Source organism: Theropithecus gelada, chromosome 10 (genome assembly GCF_003255815.1).
Source record: "Theropithecus gelada isolate Dixy chromosome 10, Tgel_1.0, whole genome shotgun sequence".
Lineage (NCBI taxonomy): Eukaryota > Metazoa > Chordata > Mammalia > Primates > Cercopithecidae > Theropithecus > Theropithecus gelada.
This window is the reverse complement of record NC_037678.1, coordinates 16,685,755-16,707,577: the sequence shown is the minus strand read 5'-3', so window position 1 is coordinate 16,707,577 and position 21,823 is coordinate 16,685,755. Positions and strand designations below refer to the sequence as shown.

Below are 21,823 nucleotides of genomic sequence, written 5' to 3'. Positions count from 1 at the left end.
CAGAGGATATTAATTCCACGGGGCCCAGGCAGGAGCTCCGGTCTACTGAAAAAAACTCAAATGAGGATTACATCCTTCAAACGAGGGATGGGATATATTATTAACAGGCACTCCTTACTCAAAACCTACCGGTTATGTAGGTTAACATAGCCAGGCTATGAGTTTTCCGGTTAACATAGCCAGGCTATGAGTTTTCAACATATTAATCTCTTTAGTTTTTTGTTGTTTGTTTGTTTTTGAGACAGGGTCTCACTCTGTTGCCCAGGCTGGAGTGCAATGGTGCAATCTTGGCTCATTGCAACCTCCGCCTCCCAGGTTCAAGCAATTCTCCTGCCTCAGCCTTCCAAGAAGCTGGGATTACAGATGAGCACCACCATGCCCAGCTAATTTTTTTTTTAATTTTAAACAGAGACAGGGTTTCACCATATTGGCCAGGCTGGTCTCAAACTCCTGACCTCAGGCGATCCACCCGCCTCTGCTTCCCAAAGTACTGGGATTACAGGTGTGAGCCACTGCACCCAGCCTCCTTTAGTTCTTATTACAACACTAAGGCATAGGTACAGTTGTTATCCCAATTTTCCATACACGGAAGTACAAAGGGACAGAGAGATTAAAGAAGGAGCCCAGGGTCAGATGGATGTTAGCGGGTAGAGGTGCAATGAGAGACCAGATAATCTGGTTCTGTAGCTTCAGGGCCTTTTCCACAGAAAAGTAAAAGGAGGACCATACCTCTGTTGCGGAAACTGCCAGCGACCACAACCACTCATATTTTAAACCCATCAGGAGAAAAGTCCTATTCACTGTCTGGACTAATGATCAGAAGATCTCGGGCCTCACCCAGGACCTACCACCAGCAGCAGCAATAACATGGCCTTCAAACAGGGATTTCACTTCTTCTAACCCCTATTTTCCCATCTAAAAGATGAGCATCCTAGATAATAGTTCTCATAGCCCAGGATTATCTGCAAGGAAACCAGGGAGCAGAGTCTTAAGTCTTCCACACCTGAGGTCAGAAGGACCTAGTTCAATTCTGTGCTGTGAGGCCAGCTGACTGGTGACTGTGGGTGGGTAATTTAACCTCTATGTTTCCGCTTCCTCATTTGCAAAGAAGGATAACAATGAATTTATTTCAAGTACTAAATGAAGCAACACCCACAAATGCTGAATTCAGTGTCCAGCATATAACAAACACCTAATAAATGACAGACAGTCATATTATTAATATCACCATGATTATTATCAAGATCTGAAATTCCACAGAAGGAAATCTTCCCCTCTTTAATACGGTAGACTTTATAACCTTATTTGGAAGGATAATCTGGCTAACACATTTTCCCATTTAAATCCTTGAACAACCAAGTCTGACTCAGAGTGGAGGGGGATAGGGCAGAGGGTGTAAAGGTAGCAGCTGGGTCCTAGGCCCTTCATCTGATGGGGCAAGGGTTTTGCTGGCTCCTTTCTCTAATTCTATCCCTGCCTCTCTCTTATGCCCCTCCCACCACACTCATGCTCCCAAGACCCTATAAGTAACCTAACCAGTCTTAAAAAAAATACACCACCAAAGCAAGACTATAGCTGCTGAATGATAATGACAAGGTTCCTATGGCAACCCTCATCTCTAAAGTTTGGATGGTGGAAGACAGAGAGGGATCATTTAGCAACTAGCTTATGGGTGAAACACCTTGAAACTGCGTGTTTTTTGATTCTCTCCACAATTAGAGCCAGGCCTTATACTTTTCCAGCACAGCACACTTTATAAGGTGTTTCACACAAATTAACTACTATGTGAGATAAGGAGGAGAGATGATGGACCCTGTTTTTTACAAATGAAAAACCTAACTACTGGAGTTGTTAAGAGCTCATATGCAGTAAATCCAGGAGAAGACCTTGGGTGTCTAGACTCCTAAACAAGCGATTTACTCAAGACCCCACTATCTCTTCCAGCCCTACCCACCTTCTCCTCTCTACCACCCCAGACTTCTAGGCTTTCTCCTTCTCTCAACTTACTCACTTCGAGGCACACTTACCCAACCTTTGCATTTCCGCCTTCTGTCACATCCTGCTGTTTCCACAATTATCAAGTGACTCAGCTCTCCAATTAAGCTGTGTATGAGTCTATTCAATACCATTCAGCTGTAAAATAACCTACACATTTCTACAGTGATGCCTATGACAAGGTTTTATTCACCAAGCGACTGTGCCACCGGCCCCAGTTGAAGACTACCAGGAACATACCTGGAGTCAAACAAAGTTGGGTTTATTGGTTGACTGCAACAAGGTGGACACGATGCCAGGCAGAATTTCAGATATCTCAGCAAGAGGATGTCAGGAGGAGCTCATTATACAATTTGGACTGTGTTCAGTGATTTAGGGGTAGGCTCAGGGAAACATAGTTTTGCTCTGAATTGGGTGCTGTCAACAGAGCAGAAATTTTATGATGACGTAGCTTCCTAATTTTTATCTAAGAGGCAGGAGGAACAGAATGAGGCTAAAGCCACAATCGGTAAAGAAACATTCATGTGAGCTGAGACTGGGGAATGTTTGGTCATTTCTGTGCCTCGCAGGGATCTTGCTTTTATCTGTGCTCCGTGTTGATGATTGCGCGGTCTTGTTTTTGCCTTGTTCTATCACCAATATAGAGTAGCTCCATCCTATGTCCATATTCTGCGAAACTCTTTATGCTCAAGAAAAGAACACACAAGGGCCGTAGCTATTAGAGCCAGGCCGGCTCTAAGCAAATAGCAGCAGAAGGAACTATTCTTTGTAATTTTCTCGACAACTTGTTCCACAAGTCACAATACCTGTTTGTGGTATTTACTTTGTACTTTTTAAAAATAAGACTCATGATGGAGAAGGCTGATATGAGCCGACCATGAAAGGTCAGCCCCGGAGCTACAAAAAGGGGCCTCTGAGCTGAGAAACTGAAACAGATGCTCCCAGATCAATTTTTTTTTTCCCTACCATCAACTGCTGAAGTAATTAATAGTCACTTTTATTTCAGAATTTGTTTTATATTTAACAAAGCCTCCTGAGCAGCCCTTCATGGTCTCAAGGTGGTCTGGGCACAAGATCAATAAAGATTTCACTCCTTAATTAGGTTACATTCCAGTAAAGGTAACATTTCTTTTTTGTTTATAAAAATAAACACAATAAATTTTTAAAAGCATACAGTCTGTTAGAAAGTGGTAAGTATTATGAAGGCTGGGCGCGGTGGCTCACGCTTGTAATCCCAGCACCTTCGGAGGCCGAGGCGGGCAGATTGCCTGAGCTCAGGAGTTCAGGACCAGCCTAGCCTGGGCAACACAGTGAAACCCTATCTATACTAAAAACAAACAAACAAAAAAAATTAGCCAGGTGTGGTGGCATATGCCTATAGTCCCAGCTACTTGGGAGGCTGAGGCAGGAGAATGGCTTGAACCCAGGAGGCGGAGGTTACAGTGAGCGGAGATTGCGCCACTGCACTCCAGCCTGGGCGACAGAGCGAGACTCCGTCTCCAAAAAAAAAAAAAAAGAAAGTGGTAAGTGCTATAGTGCTATGAAAATAAAGAAAAAGCAGAACAGGGTAAAGAGGGTTGGGAATGCCAGGCGAGGGTCACAGTGATCAGTGAGGCAACCAGGCAAGCCCTCCACCATGTGAAATTTAAACATGAGAAGTCTTGATGGAAATGAAGAGGGGGGCCCAAACAAAGCCACCAAAGAGAAATTTATCCAAGGAGAAATTAATCCAAAGGGAAATCAGCACCATTGTCTCATTTCTGATATGCAACAACTGAGAACTAGAGAGGTCTAGGAATTTGCCCGAGAACACACAATTTGCGGGCAGAACCAGATGGAACGTGGGTCTCCAGATTCCCTGCCACAAGCTTCCTTCCCTATAATGAACAGGATATAAGAGCATTCTGTATAGGATCAAATCCAGAAGTAACTCCAGAATCACAGGCAGAAAGAGCCTCTGTTTTCCAAGCACACACAGGTTTACAATACCTGTGTGTATCCACGCCAACCTGCAAAGTGTTAACTACCAAAAGATCCTAAGAGGCCCAACCTTTAGCCTCATTCAAAATAGGGGAAGAGGAGGAGGCTGTGAGCATTTAAGTCCCTTGTTCAACATTTAGATGGCAAAAGGCAGGGTTTATTTTCAAACCCCAGCTGCATAATTTCATAGCTCTATTATGCAAAACACCACACACCAGTATGATGTTCACAGATACACGTGGCCTACAGAACCCTTAATAATACCTACTTCACAGAGAGTTGTGAGGTTTAAATAAGTATGCCCACATATGCCGAAGATAGCAAGGATATGAAAAAAATGCCAGTTCCTTTCCCACATGTGCTGAGTTGGAAACAGCTTGGTGCCAGAGCACGTCCACAAGGACAGGGACTGCCTGTTGTGCCGTCTGCTGTATCCTCAGAACCTGCCTTGGGGCAGGCAGTAAATAGTCACTGAATGGATGGAAAATAGAAGGATGCAAGTTCTTCCTTCTGCTCTTTGTTCTCAGTACTCTAGGGATCCCCGAGAACACCTCTCAGTTCAGCTGTGGACAAGAAGCAGCAAATGTGAAAGCGAAACCGCTCTCAGCAGGTCCTAACCGAGTCCCTACTGGGCAGGCTCGTGGCCAGCCAGATGCCCAGACCGGCCATACCAGACAGTCCTTGTAGAGGCTGAACAAGCTAAACTGCCTCTTGTGGATTAAGAAATCTACCAAAGCACTCTAGAATGGATTCCAAGATCCATTTGCATCAAAAATATGAAATCAAATGAGGATCACATTCAAGGAGCTGGCATATCACAAAGTCAGAGTTGATCAATGCAATTATAAATGCACTTAAGGGGAAAAAAGAAAAGAAAAACAAAGGACCTTGCCCTGGGTATGAAGAGAAGCCATGAAGGGCTACTCAGCAGGCTTTGTTAAATACATAAAACAAATTCTAAAATAAAAGTGACTATTAATTACTTCGGCAGTTGATGGCAGAAAAAAAAATCTTGATCGTGGAGGATCGGTTTCAGTTTCTCAGCTCAGAGACCCCCTTTTTATAGCTCCAGGCTGAGCTTTCACCATCAGCTCACATCAGCCTTCTCCATCATGAGTCTTATTTTTAAAAAAGTACAAAGTAAATCCCCCAGTGTTCTCATCAAGCTCCCTTACTTACTTGAAGGGTAACCTTCATAGAAAAGAGGCCACTTGATAAATTCCAAGGCAAGTAAAAATAAAACATAATGGAAAAGATAGTCTCATCATCATAGCTAATTACAAAGGAAGAGTACATCACTTTTTTCTCCCCAAGTGTCTCCAGTTTATTAAAAAAAAAAAAAAGGACCAATTTAACAAAGCCATTCTGTGTTACTGATCTGAAGAGAAACAGAAGGAATCTTGGGAGATGCACTTGTGATTTATAAAACCAAAGAGATAGCTGTTGAAACAGTTATTCATAAATGTATTGCTGACATACATAAATATATATGATATGCCAACTGGATGCAAGAGCCCCGGCAAAGGTGCTGTGGGGTGTCATTGCTGTATCAACCGAGGCAGTGCCCTCCACAAGCTTATGGCTGATTGCAGCATTACAAAAGCCCAGGGGCAGGACCACGGGGCACTCCGCAGAGAGAACGAGAGCACTTTCCAGCTTAGAAGGCCCGGGGAGTCGTTCTGGAGAAGGTGCCATTTAAAGGGGGCCTTGAAGAATGGGTGGGAGGTAGAGAGGTGGAGTGGGAAACTGTCAGAACCCTAACCATTTGCTAGACACTCCGTGTGCCCCCAATCTGCCCAACCCAGAAAGGATCGGGCGAGAGAACTCAGAGGCTAGAGGGTCCATCACGCCTCACCAGGGCTGTGTAGCACAATCCCCAGGACCCATGTTTCAGAACCCACGTGCCACACTCCAGCCAAGATGGCAGGAATCAGACTTTCAGGGGTGGGGCTTGGTCCTGTGCTTCGGGGAAAGGCCCCCAGGAATTTCTGATGAGCGGCCCTCTCCCGCCAGGAACCACAGATTAACACCAGTATCTTAGTTTTCAAAACGGGGCAAATGAAACTCAGAGTGGAGGTTCCTTCCTTCTTCATCATCATTCTGATGAATATGGAGTGAATACCAACCTCAGGATACAAAAATTAATAAAGCCCATACCTGCCCCTCATGACACGTTTTTTGCTCATTGAGTCCTTACAGCAAACCACAAAGGACTACTGTCATCTCTTCACATGCCCCCTTTTTATTAAGACAACGAAACTGAAACTTAAAAGGTTAAGAGAACTAGCACAATAAATGATGGAGTCGGGATCAAGTCTTGGCATCCTGAGACGCACCCCTCACTTCAGGGCTGCTTACCGGAGGCTTCCCGGGCACCCAGCGCTACACTGGCACCTGGGTGATGACCATGCACAAAAAAAATGGCCTCTGACCTCAGTAGGAATAGGGGATTCAGGGGACAGCAGAAGAGAGCTGTCCAAGAGCCAAACTTCCACTGAAAAGATTCCAAAATGTTTCATGTGCAGAATCCAACCAGAGTGCTGAACTGTGGCCATCCCCGGACCAGTTCTCAGGGGGCCATCCTCCTCTGGAAATGTCCTCCACCCAGACAGTCACATGCCTCTCCATGGAAGAGGGTCGGAACCCTTCCTGACAGAACAAGCTGGGTGGGAGGGTGGTGGGTCTAAGCAGCCACTTCCCCCTCAGAGCCTCGGTGAGGTCCACATGAAGAGGCTGAAATGAAGCCGCAAGGCGCAGCTCCTAGGAGTGATAAACAGATCTACTGATCATCAGTCAAGAGAGGAAGACACAGGGGAAATCCCACCAGAACTGGAAATTAGATCCCGTTTCCAGATCCCTCTGAGGCAGCCACTGTGTCTTCTTTGGTGGAAGAACCAGATTACAGCCCTAAACTTAGAGGCGGACAACGCCAAGCCCTAGGCTGGTGCTTCTACTTTTAGCCGTGTGAGCCAAGCGAGGTAGCTTACTTCAGCACAGATTGCCCAGCTGAAAAACAGCAACTTGCAAAGGTTTCTGTGAGGATTTAATAAAACAGCTTTGAAAACGCTACACATCTTACCTGGCTCACGACAGGTGCTCTACAAACGGCTGATGGATCTGAATCTGGTTCTTAATGTAGGTTCTGAAAAATAGACAAGGCCTCTTTAAGGTCAGATGAACCTGTCATTATCCTTTTTTGTCTCCCCTCTGCTCCCTAATTTTTGTTTTTCCAAGAGCAAGCAGAAAAAGCTAAAATAACTTTTTTTTCTTTTTTCTTTTTTTGAGACAGAGTCTCGCTCTATTGCCCAGGCTGGAATACAGCGGCGTGATCTGAGTTCACTGCAACCCCTGCCGTCTGAATTCAAGTGATTCTTGTGCCTCAGCCTCCCCAGTAGCTGGGATTACAGGCTCAGCTAATTTGTGTATTTTTAGTAGAGACGAGGTTTTACCACGTTGGCCAGACTGGTCTCGAACTCCTCGGCTTAAGGGATCCGCCCTTCTCAGCCTCCCAAAGTGCTGGGATTACAGGGGTGAACCACCGCACCCGGCCTAAAATAACATCTTTTAAGGGAAGGTTCATGGGGCAGACAGACTAGAGGCTCTTTTATTCTAAGCTGGAAGCCAAAAGAAACAGACTCTCCTCAAGGGCAGGAGAAAAAAATCCATTGTGAGCTTTTGAGACCCAGACAGCTGGGAAGCCCCAAAAGGCAAGAATTCAATAAATAGTCCCACTGGACATGCAACTGCAAGAAATGACGCAATCAGAAAAAGGCCAAGTGAAATTACATGTTCACTTGCAGTTAAGTTTTCAAGGAAACACACTAACAAAACACTTACTGAAATATTTCTTAGAGTTGTTTATCGGTAAACGTTAGTAATTAGTAATGAATGCTCTCCTACATAAACAAAATGCCTATTTTAAATAGAAAACGGTAATCGAGTGCATCAGAGAGAATCTCTGGCCTATCACACAAGAGATCTCGCCTTTGACACCATAAACCATATTACTGCACACCCAGGGCAGCTACCTGCTTAAGACCTGGGCTTGAGAAAAAATGACTCGCCTCCAGGAAACAACAGATGCTGGAGAGGAAGTGGAGAAACAGGAACATTTTTACACTGTTGGCAGGAGTGTAAATTAGTTCAACCATTGTGGAAGACTGTGTGGTGATTCCTCAAGGATCTAGAACCAGAAATACCATTTGACCCAGCCATTCCATTACTGAGTCTGTACCCAAAAGATTATAAATTATTCTACTATAAAGACACATGCACACATATATTTATTGTGGCACTATTCACAATAGCAAAGTCTTGGAACCAATCCAAATGCCAATGATAGACTGGATAAAGAACATGTGGCACATATACACCACGGAATACTACGCAGCCATAAAAAAGGATGAGTTCATGTCTTTTGCAGGGACATGGGTGAGGCTGGAAACCATCATTCTCAGCAAACTAACACAAGAACAGAAAACCAACTGCATCTTCTCACTCATAGGTAGGAGTTGAACAATGAGAACACATGGACACAGGGAGGGGAACATCACACACCGGGGTCTGTCGGCGGGTGGCGGACTAAGGGAGGGATAGCATCAGGACAAATACCTAATGTAGACGACAGGTTGATGGGTGCAGCAAACCGCCACAGCACATGTATACCCGTGTAACGAAACTGCACATTCTGCACATGCATTCCAGAACTTAAAGTCTAATTTAAAAACAAAATGACTAGCCTCAAGGGAGCTCACCTTACAAATGCAAACCTATATCATGATAATAATGTTGTATTACTGTACTTCCTAATTTCAGAATGACATCTCATCATAGTCATTTTTAAAACATGGAAACAAACACATGAGTTTTGGAAGAAGATTCAGCAGATGAAGAAGTGACACTAGGAAAACAATGGGCACCCAACAGATAGAAACAAAAAGCCTTTGTCTCACATTGTGGCCTCTGGCGGTACAAACTGGGTCCCCACCAGGCTTCTGGAAGAAGTGCTGTCTGAGCAGTGACTCAGAAAAAAAGGGGAGTTTTCAACAGGCCCAAAGCAGTTTCAGGCTTCACAAAGGCCATATTAGTATAAAATTCTTCTCAACTCCTAAAGCTGGAGGATCCTTGGAAGTAAAAAGCAGTCAGAAATCGGGTATCAAACAGAGACCGGGGGGCTTAAATCCAGGTGTGTTTTCTTGGTCTTGAGTGATTAACGAAATCAACAAAATGTAGCCAGGAGCTGGAAGCAATCCATTATGACATGTAAGATTCATCAAGGACGTGTCCAGCAACAGGTAAATGGGCAAACCAATGTGATATGTGGCAAATACATACAGTAGAAGGAAATATCATCACACTCTACACCACGTGATATAAACTTTGCAGACCTCATGCTAAGGGAAATACGCCAGTCACAGAAGGACAAATGCTGTGTGACTCCACTCATATAAGGTCACAAACCCACAGAGAATGCTGCTTGCCAGGGGCTGGGAGGAGGGGAGAATAAGGAGTTCTTGTTCAAAGGATGCACAATTTCAGTTCTGCAAGATCCAAACAGTTCTGGAGATTGGCTGCAAAACAATCTGAAGATCCTTAACACTACTGAACTGTCCACCCCAAAATATTTAAGATGGTCAATCTTATGTGTATTTTACAATTAAAATATTTTAAGTTTTTTGTTAAATTAAATTTTTTTTTTTTTTTTTTGTACAGACAGGGTCTCACTATGTTGCCCAGACTGGTGTTGAACTCCTGGACTCAAGCAAGCCTCCTGCTTCGGCCTCCCAAAGTGTTAGGATTACAGGTGTGAGCCACGACGCCTGGCCTTTTTTGAATTTTTTAAGTCAAGAAGCTGATACTTAACCCCAGGGCTTGAAATAAGACTTAAATAAAATAATGTACACAATCTAGCCATAGCACCTGGCATACCATAGATGTTCAAATGAACATTTGTTTCTCCCACTGTCTTTGTTTTCAGAATAAGAAATAAAGTTGTGGCCAGAGAAGTTAAATGCCTGGAGGGGCAATCGTAGTGGTTCAGAACTCCAGGGTCACAGTGTCCTGGCTCCACACTGGATTCTCTACTCAGCAGCAAGCGTGGCCTCGGGAAAGTGACCTAGCCTCTTTGACACTCAGCGTCCTGAGCTGTGAAGGTGGTGGTGATCAGCACCTCAGAGGGCGTTCTTCTGAGGATGGGCATGCAACGGTGATCAGGAGAATGCCTGGCCCACACAAACATGACTTCAGTGCTCACCAGGGCAACGTGGGGGCAAGACCAACACGTGCAAACTACCAGGCCACCACCCTGACCCTCCTGGGCTAGTCCTCAACTCCAGCTGCCCACAACAACTAGAATGGTGCAACTGCCTGCAAGCAGGAGCCAGCACGGGGAACACTGTGGGCCCGGCCAGCCGGAGGCCTCTCTGATAACCCACTGCACTGCCACCACAGCCATGACCCTAGCCCGCACATCCACACACCCTCAGCAAGGTCCTTGGAGGGTGAAGCCTACACTCCTGCCCAATGCAATCCTGGGCACTGTCGCTAGAGAGATTTCATCCCTGAATCTCAGGGTGGGCAAGGATCCCTTAGGCTGAGAGTGGGTAAGGAAGCGGCATCGCCCAGGCAGCCTCTGCCTCGAATACCTCTCTTCTTCCTCCTTTTCTTCCACTCCCCTTATTCCCATCTGTGTGGCGAGGAAAAGGTCAGTAAGCACAGTTCCATCTTGGTATTCTCCCCCAAGCTCCACATTAAAGGAAAACTGACATCTGTGAGGAGATAACAGCTAACTCGTTTTTCCCTCCGTTAACTTGGTGGCCGAGTGCAGCCACCACCTGGGCTAAGCATGCCAGCCTTTGCTAACACCCACTCTGCAAGAGGACCAAGCACTGCAACTCGGCTAGCTGTTTCTCACTCCCACTCCTCACCCACCTACACACACACACACACACACACACACACACACACACGCACACACCCTTAGCCTACAATTAACAGCAACAACAAGAAATCACAACAGCGAATGGTAGCATACTGCCATAGAACAAGCCATGGAATTTGCACAAGATCCCTCGGACAAGCAATTAACCTCACTAAGCCTCAGGCTCCTCACCCACAGAATGGCCATGCAGATAAGCCTGGCCTCTCCATGTTGCCATGAAGATCCTTGACTGTCAAATCTGAAGAACTCTCCCACGCAGCATTTGGTGCCACTCTTCAGTCCTGCCCCCCAGAACTTCACGCCAGCCCCAGGAGCTCCTGCACCAGCAAATAAATGTTTTCACTGGGATGATGCAACTCACTTCTGCTCACTGCCCTTCAGTCAGAATGAGCCTCATGGCCCTAGAAAGGGGCAGGGAAGGGGGCCATTCCTGTGTCCTCAGTAGAAGAGAAGTGGATTTTGGGAACCAGACGTTTCCTTTTTTTCTTTTTTGAGACAAGGTCTCACTCTGTCACCCAGGCTGGAGCAGCATGATCTCGGCTCACTGCAACCTCCATCTCCTGGGTTCAAGCAATTCTCATGCCTCGGCCTCCCGAGTAGCTGGGATTACAGGCACATGCCACCATGCCCAGCTCATTTTTTTTTTTTTTTTTAGTAGAGAGAGGGTCTCACCATGTTGGCCAGGCTGGTCTCAAACTACTGACTCTCTCAAATGATCCACCTGCCTCAGCTTCCCAAAGTGCTGGGATTACAGGCGTGAGCCACCGCACCCGGCGGGAACCAGACGTTTCTAACGCAGACACATCCTCTGTCCTCGAGAGCTCATGGCAAGTGGTGAAGACAAGCTACACAAACCCCTGGGAAGAAAACATCACGGAAAAGCCTGCCAAAGATCCCGTAAGCTGCCACGGGAGCAAAGGAAGACTCTATTCACCCCACCTGGGAGCCTGCGACAGAGGTGTGTATGTCATCAGGGAAGGCTTCCTGGGGGAGGTTATATCTGAACATCTTGAACAATACAGGCGATCTTCTCACGAAAGAGGATTGACGGCAGTCACTGAGCAGAGAGGCTCCTGGCCTTGAACAACACTGCAATCTCGTCTTTTCCAGTGTTGAGGCCTGGGCTCCTTCATAACTGTATCATAAACCCACTCTGAGTGGGTGTACCTGACACTGTGACCGCCAGGGCAGAATCACCAGGAACACAGGACGCGGAGGGCCGGCCGGACACCTGGGTCCCAGGGGAAACGGTGTGGGGACACAGAGGCCAGACAGGTCTCGGTTCCAATCCCAGCTCTGTCACATGTCCCCGTGGGCCACTATGACGTTAGTTTGTGGGCTTGGTGTTATAAAACATAAGCTCTTTTTGTGAGAGCTGTGTTTTCATTGACCCAACAAATCTATTAACAAAAAAGGGGCAGTCCGTAGTCAAAATTGCTACCAGAGGTAAAAACAGTCAAAACAATATTGATGATTGATGTTTCTACTATACCTATATATTAGTATCTATCAGAGGTAGCACGCACTGAGTCCTCGCTAAGGGCCTGGCCAATTTCTAGTCTATTATTATTATTGTTGTTATTATTATGCTCTTTCACAGATGAGAAAATTGAGGCACAGAAGTCAATTAAGCTGCCCAAAAGCATAGGAATGTGTTGCAGAAAGCAGTTTGCCTCCATACTGAGCCTCAGCAGGGAACTCACCGTTCCCTCTTCTCACACAGCACCGTGGCAGACAGGAACACGGGAGCCGACAGTTTAGGGTTCAAGTCTCCGCTCTGCCACTCAGTCACTCTTTGATCTCAGGCGTGTCACCTCTGCAAGCCTCACTTCCCCCATTTCTGAAATGGAGGTTAATCCAACCTCATCAGGTAATTAAGGCAAAGCACTCACCACAGAGAAGCGCTCAATAATGCTGTCGTCTTTATTTCCTTTAGCGGTCAAGACGGTGGGGTCCCTGCCCTCTCAGCTTGCCCAACAGTCTTCTGTCTCAGGGGAAGGGCCAGGGGATAGCTGACAATGCCATCCCCATTTCTAGAAGACCTTATAAGCTCAGATAAACTTTATTAGAAATATAAAGGAGAAGCCGGGCCCGGTGGCTCACACCTACAATCCCAACACTTTGGGAGCCGGAGGCGGGCAGATCACAAGGTCAGGAGTTCGAGACCAGCCTGACCAACACGGTGAAACCTCGTCTCTACTGAAAAAAAAAACGCAAAAATTAGCCGGGTGTGGTGGCGCACACCTGTAATCCCAATTACTCAGGAGGCTGAGGCAGGAGAATCACTTGAACCCAGGAGGCGGAGGTTGCAGTGAGCCAAGATTGTGCCATTGCACTCCAGCCTGGATGACAGAGTGAGACTCTAGCTCAAGAAAAAAAGAAAAAAAAGAGAGAAATGAGAGGAGATAGGAGTACTTTCATTTTCAAAAAATTGAAAATCGTGGTTCCTGAACTGGAAGACACTAAAAGTAACCCAGAGTTTTGAGGAGGCCAATATCTGGGGCGTGCTCCCACTGGACTGCAGTTTCACTAGAAGGCAAAGTCATTATGCAACATCCCACATCTGTTAATCTGGCCTAACTAATGCCTCCCATGTTTCCAGGTGAACGTGAGGCATATGGAGCTATGACAAGCACCACGGAACTTCCATCTCCAGTGAGGTGTGCAGTTCCCCTTTCTTCTTCCATTGCCTGGCAATGGTTTGTACAGAACCTACCAGGCAAGTAAAGTCTTGACCTGACAGAGACAGGAGGAAGTTGGGAGGCAGGGAAGGTCAAGAAGACCCTTCAGACCACTGAGGACTATTAAGGTTCCTTGCAGGTTTAAGGGGCTCCCAATTACTTCAATAATTCTGGAGCCCCCATCCACGCCTACCATGGAGCCAGGACCCAGTGAAGACATGTAGGCCCCTATGTTCAGGAAGGTTATTTACAACAAAGATGCAATAAAGTGCTACGCTGATATAAATAAATAGCCCAAAGCACAATACAGATACTAAGCACATACACGATGAAGACAAGAAGGGAAGTAAAGAGACCAATGCTGGCTTCGTGTTGCTGGGGAAAGCTACATAGGCAAGGTGCAGGTGGCCCTGGAGTGGAGAGCGCCTAAGTGTTCTTCCTTTACTTTTTTCAAAAATGCGTACTTCTGTACGTTTTACCAGGCAAGACTGTAAGCTCCTTGAGGGTAGGGATGGTGCCCTGTTTACCACACTATCCCCAATACCATGCATAGAATAGAGACTCAAATGCTGGATTGATGGATGAATGAATGGATAGATGGGCAGATGGATAGTCAGCGCACAGTGGCAGAAGACACGTAGATTTAAGTGGCCAAAGCCCACAGAACAGGGCTTTCCCCAGAGGCCCATGGCCACATTTTCCCTGTTACTACTTTCAGAATCTACAGCACTCTTAGCCTGCAGTCCCTGAATTTCACAATCACTGCCTATATTTGGACTGCACTCCTGATGTGGCCTCATCCTGCAGGCCTCTCTCACTCACTCTCTCACATGTCTCGCTCGATCACCTTTAACCCACTTCTGCTCCTGACCCAGACCCCTGGCCCACCCCCAGGTTGGTTCACAGTTTCTGAAAGAGCCACAGCTGTAGGTGTCAGGCCCAGCCCAGCAGACAGCACACGTTTGGATGCACAGTTATCATAAAGCACTGCTGACCTCTACCGTGGAACAGAATTCAGTGACCTCTGCTTCCACATCTGTGCAGGACAAGCTCCCTCTGCTTTTGCTCCATAGCCCCAAGTCTAGCACAAGAACCTACTCCCCTTCAGCCATCTTCAAGAAGGGAAGGCACAGCTGAGAGCTGTAAAATGTCACCGTACCCACAAGCTGCAACCGTTTGTTCCCTCCAGCAAGACTGCAGATAATTTCAGCTGGACCTTCTCTTCTTCTCACTCTGACCTCGAAGTAGATTTTGTTTCATTTGTTTGTTTTCACGACAACATCCTGGTAGGGAATACTGGCGTCTTTTTCTTTTCAAAGTGACATTGACACAACTCCACTTTGTGCAAATAAATATTTTCAACCTAAATGAGTCATTTGGTTGGAACAGTGAGTTCGCAAGCCTGTGTATAGGTTGACCTCTTTACCAAGAAGGGTGGCGGGCAGCACTGTGTTTAGGGCTGACAAATATTATGAACAATGAGATCTTTGCCATGGTGATATCCACTGCTGTACGCAGGGAAAATAAGGAGAAAAATAGGGTGATAGTTTAAAACTCTGGGCCAGGCAGAATTCATCCTCGGGGAGAATCCAGCTACACTAGTATCTTGCTATAAGATCTTGAGAGTAGAAGGAGGTATTTAACTTCTGACTCTTGTTAATTCATTTGTGGTTGTCAGGATTAACTTGAAGCATTTACTACACGTAAAACATCTGAAAAATACTCAGTATATAGTAAGCATTCAATGTTAGCTGTTTTTTGTTGTTTTTTGTTTTTTGAGACAGGGTCTCGCTCTGTCATCCAGGCTGGAGTCCAGTGGCATGATCTGAGTCCACTGCAACCTCTGCCTCCCAGGCTCAAGCAATCCCCCCATCTCAGCCTCCCAAGTAGCTGGGACTACAGATGAACACCACCATGCCCAGCTAATTTTTGTAATTTTAGTAGAGATAGGGTTTTGCCATGTTGCCCAGGCTGGTCTCCAACTCCTGGGTTCAAGCAATCCTCCTGCCTCAGCCTCCAGCCTCAGCTCTGGGTGGGCCCAGAGTTAACTACTCCATGGTGGATGGATGTGGCTAACTCAGCTGTTGCCAGGTGACACTCCTAAATGGTCATAAAACAGTCTGCCTCAGCCTCCCAAAGTGCTGGGATTATAGGTACGAGCCACTGCACCCAGCCTGTTACTATTCTTTAGAGACAGCATATAGGGGGCTGTGCTGCCCAGTATGGGAGTCACTACTCACATACGGCTATTTAGATTTCATGAAAATTAAACAAAATTAAAAATTCAGCCCCTCAGTTGCACTAGCCACCCTTTCAAGTACTCAGTAACTACCCACGTCTAGTGGTAACTACATCGGATGGCGCAGATGGGGAGCAGTTCCGTCCTGCAGAAGGTTCTATAGGACAGTGCTGATATGGAGGTGAAGGAGTGACATGAAGCTTGAGGGTCTGTGTGACCTTGGGCGAGTTACTTCACCTCTCTGTGCCTCATTTCCTCATTTGTAAAATGGGGATAATGTAGCTACCTTATTCCGTCATAATAAGGATGATGGGCTCTGCAAGCACTCACAATAATGTTTATGATAATGGTAAACACTCACCAGATGGAACCCTGGAACGGAGGACAGACACCCTTATGGTGCAGCGTGGATTGCTGCAAGGATTAGAAAGATTTTTATAGAAAGCACCTCCCACAGGCCCAAACATAGCAAACACTCAGTCCATTCACTTTTTTTTTTTTTTCAATAAATATTCACAGAGCACCTACTATGGGCTAGGCATTCTTCTAGGCACCAGAGACAAGAGAAATGAACGAAGGCCTTGCTCTCATGGAGCGTACAGTCTCACTAAAGGGGTTGATTATTGCTTACGCTAACAGGAACACCAACACGTCCAGCATATTACATATTCTCAGCAACGAAAAAGAAATGCCAACCATAAAGCTACCCACAAAGGTGGCGTCTGACAAAAGGGCTCTACTGAACGAATGGAAGGATGGATTAATGAATGAGGGTGTGGGGAGGAGGCTCAGTAATGCACAAGCGATGAACTGGGCTCTGGGTGGGCCCAGAGTTAATCACCCCACGGTGGACGCATGTGGCTAACTCAGCGGTTGCCAGGTGACACTCATAAATGATCATAAAGCAGTCTGCAAACAGTGTTATGTAGAAAACCTTCATCATCATGAACAGGAATCTTAAGATCCAAATGACTGGGATAAACATGGCCTTTACGCACATGCCCTCTGGCTTCTATTCTGGACCCTGCTCTGACTCATCCTGTGGGCTGGGGCTGTTCACTCAGCAGAGGGACCAAACAGCCTTTCACTGGCCCTGGACAAACGAAACCCCCTAAGAGGGAGGTGTCCCACTGCCCAGAAAACCCCTCCCCAGCTCTCGGACTCACCTGCCGGCCTGAGCAATGTGCCTTCTAGCTCTGGTTCTATTATTCACCACAAAGGGGCTTTCCCGGGAGACGGCAAGCGGCACCACACGCCTGCCTGCGCTTCTATTTCCAAAATCTGAAAGCTCTGTTTCATAGGTTTGCAGCTCCCTGACAGCTAAATGTCATGGGATGGAGCCACGTTGAATCACTGGATCTACTCCTTACCAGCAGGCTGGGCCTCAGAAAGTTATTTCAAGTCCTCTAGTCCCGATCGCTCCTTTTTCGTTTAGTAAGTAAAAATAGTGCATGCTTCACAACGTTGTTAGTAGGATTACAAATAAAGTGCCCAAGTCTTTGGTAGGACCCAGCTCACGTCCCATCTAGAATGCCAAGACGGCTAGACAAGAAGAGGAGACGCAGCTCAAGTACCAGTGCAGGCACTATCTATCGGGGCCACCTGGTCTACCTGAGCCTTGCCCAATGCCCTCCTCATTCAAAAGGGGAGGGCCACACCGGATCTGTGCCGCTTACCCTGTGATCTCTTGCAGCACACTACCCGCTCCATTTTCCCACACCCATGATGCATTTCATCCTGCTGAAAAGAATACAAAGCATATGGAAATTCAGTGCCAGAATTCATACCAGCAACTTCGTCCATCTGCATAAGCCTTAGTTCCAAATGGTGACAACAGGCCTTTTGCTCATTCCAGGTGTCACATGCGCACGGGTGTGTGGGAACAGCAACCCTGGAATCTATGAGACTGAGAGGGAACTACCACGGCCTGCCTCGTCGGAAGCAGAAACCCCTGAGGAACGCCAGGTTTGGAACGCTGCTTATACATGGTTTTTAGACATGTGCTAAAATAAATAGCCAAGTTTTAATGTAAAAATGCCTGTCTTGAATATCACACTTCAAGACGAGATGATGTCTAAGGGTCTTCCTGTGTCTGATCTACAAGGATTCCTGATAGGAGGTCACCTGGTGGGGAGGACAGGGCTGAAATGAGGTTAGCTGATGCTCCCCACTTGGCCTAAAACGATTACTGTCCCTCACTTCTCCCCTCACCATCCCAGCCAGCATCTGCCACTCCATGACCTCCTCTTGCCCACGGCCCTCCCTAACCTGTCCTTAATTGAATTACAGGCAATTTCCACTCCCCCAACCAGGCAGATTCCTCCCATCAAAAATCGTTTCTGTGCCTCTTATTGAACTCCTTCTTATTAAACTGCTTACTAAACTCCTCCCTTTCTAGTGATTGCCCACCCCCTGGTTTGGTCAACCAGAAATCACCTCTCGTGTCAAATCCCAACTCATCATGCATTCTCTGTATGTCTACCCCATGGCAGGCACAGCACACAGACTCGACAATGACCATGGCTGACCTTGAGGGACTCAAAACCAAATGGAAGGGGGGGTTGCAAGGTACGTGGATTAACGGCCAAACTAAATGGGCAGCCACTAGTACTTCAACAGAATTCTAAGATGCCAGGCATTCAGGGCAGGACTGGCTGATTCCAAAAGTGGGGACATGGAAAGACGGGCCATGAACGAGGCTCCAAAAATGAGCAGAATGTAGACAGGGAGAGCGAAAGGGGGAAAGGGGAGGCCCTTTCATTTGAAATCCGACTTTCTGATCAATGCGCATCATTCCAGCCCTCTCTTACCCTTGGAGCCAGCCCCTTTGGATCCACTTAAGGTTTCTACTGTGTCCTCCTCTTGTCTGTTGGTTGGCTACTCCCTGCTTGATCTGACCCCTGCAGACCTACTCACCTTCCCTGCTCCCTGGGCTCTGACCCAAAACAGCACTCTCAGAGCTGGCATTAAGTATGGCAAGGCTAAAATTAGGACTGTTTCCATAGATATCTAGACTTGTCTGTAGCAAATGCGTTCAGCTCCCTCCCAAGTGGGAAAAAAAAAAATGTATTTTCCATTCTGACTGCAAAGCAACCCAGGGGTCTGGAAAATCGAAGCCTCCTCACATCTGGACATGCCTCTGAGCTTCCCAACCCCATGGGAAGGAAAAGAGGAGCCTCCTCGGGTCTGTGCAGGGGTTTGCAGGGGAACGACAAAAGCCATTTGTCCTCACTGGACGAGAAAACACCAGGCAGAAAAGGAGGTAGCAACCATGGGAAGCACTCGCATGTCCAGACCACCAGCACATACGTGCGCACCCTCGTGTCATCCTGGGAAGGGATCCGTTCTGGGAGGTGGTTCGCCTTTCTCCCCATTTCAGAGATGAGGCAACGCAGACCAGGAAAACTACATAATTCAGTGTCACTGGAAGACGAGCCACATCACAGTGAAAAGATGGAAAACGGAAATTCAAAGATATTCAGAGAACTGCCCAAAGCCACTCCGCAAAGGGCCATCAGGAGGACAGAGCAGCAACAACAGACACCGCTGATAGAGAAGCAACAACAGACACTGCTGATGTTGAAGGCACTGTTTTGTTCTAGGTTCTGGGTTCAATACTTCATGTGGAGTCTTGCATTTCACCCTAGTTAGGAGTTGAATTGTGTATCCTCCAGAAAGATGTGCTGAAGTCCTATCCCCACTCAGAATGTGACCTTATTTGGAAACAAGTTCAGTACAGGTATCATTCGGTTAAGATGAGGTCATACTGGAGTAGGGTGGACCCTTAACCCAGTCTGACTGGTGTCTTCATAAGATGATGGCCATGTGATGAGACACACAGAAAGAGTTCCAGTGATGACAGGGGCTTAGAGTAATGCATCTACCAGCCAGAGTGCCAAAGAAAAGCTAAGCAGAGGGCAGGAAGGACACAGGTTTCAGAGAGCATGGCCCTGCCAACACAACTCTGGCCTCTGGAATCGAGACACATTATTGACTCATTTCTGTGGTTTTGAGCCATCCAGTTTGTGATGGCAGCCTTCGGAAACTGACACAGTCCTCACCACAATTCTGTGAAGACAGGTACTGACACGGTTGGGTTTGACACATGAAGTCACTAAATCTTCATTAACAATAAATAATACCAGTGACAGATATCAACGTGGTTCCAAGTGCTTTACAGACAAACTCATTTTATTGCCACAACAACCCTAACCCCACAACATCCCCATGACTGTCTGTTTTGGTTTTTGTTTTTGTTTTTTAGAGACAGTCTCACTCTGTTGCCCAGGCTGGAGTGCAGGGGCGCAATCTTGGCTCACTGCAACCTCCGCCTCCCGGGTTCCAGCAGTTCTCCTGCCTTAACCTCCTGAGTGGCTGGGATTACAGGTGTGCACCACCACACCTGGATAATTTTTGTATTTTTATTACAGACAGGGTTTCCCTTCCCCACATTGACCAGGCTGTCTTGAACTCCTAACCTCAGGTGATCCGCCCGTCTTGGCCTCCTAAAGTGCTAGGATTACAGGTGTGAGCCACCACACTGGCCTGTCCCATTTTAAAGGAGGGAAAACTGAGGCATAAAGAGATTAAATTATTTGCATAAGGGCACAAGGCTTGTATGTGGTAGAATGTGGATTCAAACCCAGATCCAGAATCTGTGCCCTGACCCACTAGGACCAGAACAGTGTCTGATCGCGAATGGAACTCAGAAGGTCTGGTGACGCAGCCCACATCCCTTGCCTCTTTTAAAACTTGGTATTCCACCGCTAACAGAATGCTCTGCTGTCAGGAGCACCTTAAAACATGTATTTCATGGCACAAACAAATTAATCAGATGGGCAGTGGTTTCCATATATCCCATTAGCTCAAACTAAAGTATTATTTATATTCATTTTAAGGCTGACCCAGGTCTATAACAGCAACAGAAATCAGAATGGGAATACCTGGGGTGTCTAGAGTACAAAGCAGGCAGAGTAAAATAAAGCTCCTGTCTTACAAAGCTTTTATGTGCTAGGTCATTTCAGTAAGCATTTAATGAGCACATATTGTGTGCCAGCACTGTGTCAGGTAAGCGGGATACAAAAGACACAGACTCAGCCTGGCAGGTGCTCCCTCTGGAAGGACATGGAAATGGCCACATTACCATATATCCAGGTAAGTACCAGGACTGAAGTCAGAACAGAGATGCTATTAAAGGACAGAGGAGAGGTATCAAAATCTGCCCAGGTAAATAGCAGATGGCTTTAGAGCATCTGGTACCAGACCTTTACCCTTAATTTCAAGCTTCTTAAGGCTAATTTAAACACCACTACTACCAACCTCCTTCCCCTGTGGGCACACAAGCACCCCCGCGTGCGCACACACACGCACACACGCACACACACACGTGTGTGCGCACACACACACACACACACATGCACTCCTCTGTCTTCCCTCATTCTCTCCTTTTTTCTTTCTCTCTGCAACTTTTCACTGAAACACTTGATTTTTTCACTGCATGAACCACACTGGTGACCCACAGAACAAATGGCAATATTCATCTAATGATTACTAATCCATAATGAAGTAAATAAAGCTAATTGATGACCTTCAGAAAAAAAAATTTAAGGTCAGAGCCTTGAAGCACTAAAGTTCATAGCTAACTAGCAATGGTGATTAGTGTTAACTCATCTAAACGGTCTCAGCACCAGGAATTCAAGTCTATTTCTAAATCAGCAAAAGAAAAGAAAACAATATTGGTGAAAGGAATGAGGAACTAGGGTGGCAGGAGGTGGGGGTGACAGAGGGGGTTCCTTCGAGTTGAAGAACCCAAAATAGAGCATGCTCTGACATCAACCTTTCAGCCAGTCACTGTGGGTCCACCCAGAGCACACTGAGCACACTGAGCACACAGAGCACACAGAGCACACTCCACACAGAGCACACTGTCTTGACTGTCATGTGGCTTAGCTAAGAATGCAAAGTCTGACGTGACACTGCCTTCATTGC

At 46.6% G+C, this 21,823-nt stretch overlaps 1 protein-coding gene across 6 annotated transcripts in view; it reads right to left on the bottom strand.

Annotated features, from left to right (window-relative positions):
- Nucleotides 1-21,823, bottom strand: part of LARGE1 (LARGE xylosyl- and glucuronyltransferase 1) — a 631,116-nt gene that overhangs the window by 558,608 nt on the left and 50,685 nt on the right. For 2 of the 6 annotated variants that reach the window (XM_025399705.1, XM_025399700.1), the window contains exon 2: nt 7,055-7,117. The exons of the other annotated variants lie outside the window; for them this stretch is intronic. The gene's annotated coding sequence lies outside the window, so the exon portion shown is untranslated. The remainder of the gene's footprint in view (nt 1-7,054; nt 7,118-21,823) is intronic. 6 annotated transcript variants of the gene reach the window in all.